This window comes from Centruroides vittatus, unplaced genomic scaffold, assembly GCF_030686945.1.
Source record: "Centruroides vittatus isolate TY-2023 unplaced genomic scaffold, ASM3068694v2 contig_1213, whole genome shotgun sequence".
Lineage (NCBI taxonomy): Eukaryota > Metazoa > Arthropoda > Arachnida > Scorpiones > Buthidae > Centruroides > Centruroides vittatus.
The window spans coordinates 1,311,029-1,315,888 of NW_027120776.1; the positions used below are offsets into that span (position 1 = coordinate 1,311,029).

Consider the following 4,860-nt stretch of genomic DNA (forward strand, 5'->3'; position numbering starts at 1 on the left):
ATAAAATTTATTTACTAACATCCATTAATTGATTAAACATTCGTCCTTACATAACGGGTTCTAAGGGGAGTCTATATGTAAATGTTAGCTAGCTCTACAGGTTTCTGGCTCGAATGATGATGATGATGATGCTGACGATGATGAAGAACACTTCTAGATCTAGTTACGTGTCACGTGAGCGAGTTAAAATATTCAACCCCTGCGAAGGTGAAAAGCACCTGTCGTATGGGAAGCGCAGTTAAAAAAATAATTAACCAAAGGCTCGAAACTTTGTGTCGTAACATCCCCCCTGTTTATGTATACGATTCTAACTACACGTCTCTGATTTATCAGTCAATGATTAATGCAAACGACTGGTAACAGGTGACAGGTTTTTGACAACAAAAACACGAAAGAGGATAGTATAACTGGTCAAGTTGATCAAGGTCCAGTTCAGATGGGGCCAACATGTTTTTTTCAGTCTAGACAAGCACTCAGACTATATGCACCGGCATTTAGTAGCAGCTGGGAGTGTGCGATGGTGGGAAAATGCCACCGTGCCAATGACAGGTGGGTTGATGGCGTGAGAAAATTCCGTCCCCGCGTGTGTGCGCGCGCGTATGTGTGTGTGTGTGTGTCCTGGTGGCGAGGTTGTATGCCTTGGGCACTATTTATTTTCCTACGGTCTCTCTTCACCAGGTGCTTTTTTGGCATACTGCTGAACCATCCATGAATTGAGAAACAATTATCATATCTAGATACAACACTGGATGCATCTGCTGGATTTTCCTATTATGGTATGAGCCAGCCTATCTGTCCCCCCTTTAATGCGATAGTCTCCCCCTATCTTTGTGTGTGATTCTCTCGAGATTGCCTCGAATATCTCGTTTTTTAAACCAACGTTTTACTGTTAAAAAACTTCATTTAAAACTAATGAACATAAATGTAAGATTTTTCACTAAAATTATAATTAACTCATAATTAAAGACTGGTTATGTTTTTAATTATAAAAAAAATATATATATTATTATAAAACTAGAATTTCAAGACCTTATTTAAATAAAAAGTTTATATTTTACTTACATTAGTGTTTAAATCAAATACTTGTATAGGATTCAATGTATTTTATAGCAGGATACAAGGCAGCTTCCTTCAAAACAGAAAAAAAAATCCTAAAAATTACTTAAATTTATTATAAATTTATATGCAAAATTATAAATACACGTTATATTTAAATAGTTTTAACAGTTTTTATAATATTACATATTTAAATTAAACTTTTATCTACATATTTACATAAGAATCAAAGTACTTTCCATCATTATGTAGGAGAATTTCTATAAAAAAGTAAAGAATTAATCAAGTTTTCGATCATGTTTATAAAATACTTAAATCGTTACAGTCACTAATTTAATTTAATATATTACATATTTAATAAAATATTCAAATTATATTTTTATGAATATATATCTACATGCTATTCAATGCATTTTATGGAAGGAAGTGAAAAAATTACTATTAAAACAGGTTAAAAATTAATTATACTGGTATTTTTAGAATATTTAAATTAAACTTTTATGTACATATCTGTATAGTATTCAGCACTTTCTAGCAGTATACAGGCTATTTTCTTTCAAAAAATGTAAAAAATTAATTAATTCTTTCAATTTTTACATGTAAAATTACAATATTTAAATATTTTTAATGGTTACACTCACCTTCTTTCAATATTTAAATAATAAATTAGCCTAAAAGATCATCATCCACTTCATAATCCTGTTCTTTAGACTCCATTAACTTGAACATAATTCAAAATCTAAGAAAATAAAGGGAGAAAATCAAATTAATTTACCCTTATTAGGCATAATAAATCCTTAACTATTTAAGTTTTATATCCATTAATTTATATTTTAACCTTTTAATCTCTAATATATTATAAAATGTTTTATTAAGCTTAAAAAGTTCATAATTTTAATATAATCCTTAAAATAGTATTTAATTAATTAACTAATGAAATTTAAAAGCTTAATTTCTGTACAAATTTAATATTAATTGTTAAAGAAGCTTCTAAAGTATTAGTATTTAACATTGGAAGGGGCCTATTGGCCTATAAGCATGTCAAAATATACTAAAAAGTGTAGAAATTCCTATAAATTATTTATTAAATTCAATTATAAGTTAATAATTTAATCAATAATACTCTTTCCAGCTTTTCAACTTTATATTTTAAGGAAAAAAATAACAAAAATATGATGATAAATTAGGCTTTCAAGATAAAATATTTCATTATGAATGAGTATAGGCAATCAATATGTAAGATAAGTTATAAACAAAGATAAATTAATGCTTAGAAGTAAATTTATGTTAAATTTATTAAGAGAAGGATGAATTATGTGTAAAAATGGATGATTCTATATAGAAAATAATTAATTTTTCATCTTTTTTTTAAAGAAATTCTCTTATATCCTGCTTGAGGGTAACAAATCCTGTACAAATATGTACATAATAAAGACTTTTCTTTGTAAATTCAACATAATTTTACATTAAATACACCTATTTTTGAGAACTAAGGCTTGAAATTTTTGCATTTTTTGGTAAAATTCAAAGGAGAATTTCCTAGAATTTCTGCTTTTTTTTTAATAGCATTTTTAAAGGTCTTTTGGATGTTTTTTTCACAGGAATTGCTCACTGTATTTAAAAGAAACCCTTAAAATATTATGTTGAAGCCATAAATTCATAAATATAATGGTATATTTTATAAAAATTAAACAAAATCACAACCAATTTAACCACATAATTAGATTTTTAAGGATAAATCTTGAGTCTCGTGCGATCAAAAGTTAAATTACTTTAGATATTAATCACTCGGTTATTTTTATCTTTTTGTCTAGAAGCACGTGGATCTCCGTTAAGATATGGAAGAAACGATAAAATGCGCCACCTGCAAAATTTACTTTTTTTCTTGACCCTAACATGGTTATTATTTATGTTAAAAGTTCAAGGTCGTTTAATGAAAGTGCGAAAAATTTCTTTACTATTATATAAATTAATGTATAAAATCATCAAGTATTTATAACAATAAACTATTGCGTTTATTTAAATTTTTCAAAAATATCCTCTAATTTAAATAACTATTTATAAAATGGTGCTTTTACGTATAAGAGGAAGGAAACACGCGTATTTCATTATTTTTCTAAAAGAAATTCGTGTTAAATTATAATTAAATTTAATAATTTACATCCCGAAAGCGTTAATTAGATTAGTTTTTAGTACTAGATAATCTGAAACTATCGGAATTTTATTCAAATTTCGAATGTATATTTGAATATTTAACGCAGCTGCGGCAGCCGAATTTTAAGAGTTTAGGAGTAATTTAAATTATTAGTGTGGCTAGTGTTGTTTATTTATATAAAATTTAACAAATTTATATGATTTATAAGACGGATTTAAAACGTCTTTTTAATTAAACAACGTGTAAGACGCGGCGCTCAACCTAATAAGCAAGAAAAAATATATTTTAAGAATCTCCTCTTTCTAATTTGAAGAACCGCAAAGATCAAAAATAAGTGGGGGAACTAGAAATAGAATTCTCGGAACCATTTAGTAGATTTATATAGGGGCACAACCCACCGTTTCCAGAGCAGCCCGTTTCCCGCATTCCAGTTTACAAACCGCAAAGAAAATGTAAGGCCTGTATATATATATATATATATGTATATCATTTTAAAATATCGCTTTATCTATCAGGGGAAAAAAAATCAATCGACAACGGAGTCAATTGGTTATAATCAAACAGTTCCGTTATAGATGCAGATTGACGGATGACCCTCATTCCAAAGTGGAGAGAGAAAGCGACCCGAACAGCCGAGGTAACGCGTTATTTCGCTTGCGCATGCCCACGTATTTTGAGATGAGGCCGTCATCACGTTACAACCACTCAGTGGCACGTTCCCACGGCCCGGCTGCTAGACCACGTGCCACGTGTAATCGGACACACGTGCGCGGTCATGTGAGACTGTCTCATTCTATATCCGAGACTGGAATTCCTTTATATTGTATGTCCTTTCTACAAAATTCACAAATAAAAACTCTTAAAAAAAAGTATTTTTTCCCCCTTCTCTTTCATTCTTTGTCAGCAGAAAACAGAAATAAATAAATAAAATAAAATATAAATTCGAAATATTTATTTCGTAATATTGTTTTAGTTTTTATTTGAAAATAATTTTAATTAATTAATCGATGATTAATTATCGTTGGCAACACTTAATATAATATAAATTTAATGCTGCCATCGTGTGGATACAAATAATAAATATTCATATGATTTATCTATATATATAAACCTTTTAAAATATTTATGTAAAATGATTTTATTAATTAATTTATAATTTTAATTAAAATAATTTTACTTAAATTTTCTCTAATTCTGATAATTCATTTTTTCAGGCTCAAATCTCTTATACACTGAACCATTTTTTTAAATTTTCATTTTTATTTGCGAATTTCGTAAAATAATAATATTCTTTTGCTTCATTAAAGGAATAAATAAATATAAAAATATTAAATAAAAAAATTATTCTCACTCTTTTATTGTAAATATTTATTTATTTATATTATTAATAATCAATCATAGATGGCAGCACAGTAATAAATTTTAATGCCGTCATCAAGTGGTTGAAAATATTAATATTTAATTAAAATTTAATCAGTAAATTTATAATTTTAATTTTAAAAGGTGTATTTTTACTAAAATACAGTTAATTAATAATTTTGAATAATTTATAATACGGTTTAATACATTTAAAATCACGAAAACGAAATATAGGACAATTTCTAATTATTATAAAAAATCGTGAATGTTTTTAAATGAAAACAACGCAA

General features: G+C 27.3%; 1 protein-coding gene and 1 long non-coding RNA gene across 2 annotated transcripts in view; one reads left to right on the forward strand and one right to left on the reverse strand.

Moving 5' to 3' along the window:
* Nucleotides 1-4,860, forward strand: part of Ssu72 (Ssu72 CTD phosphatase) — a 204,141-nt gene that overhangs the window by 116,161 nt on the left and 83,120 nt on the right. The window lies entirely within an intron of this gene.
* Nucleotides 136-2,912, reverse strand: LOC136986372 (uncharacterized). Its single transcript, XR_010882468.1, has 4 exons — nucleotides 2,829-2,912; nucleotides 1,698-1,776; nucleotides 1,059-1,129; nucleotides 136-218 (listed from the first exon to the last, which is right to left on the reverse strand). It is a non-coding gene; the product is annotated as an uncharacterized lncRNA (long non-coding RNA).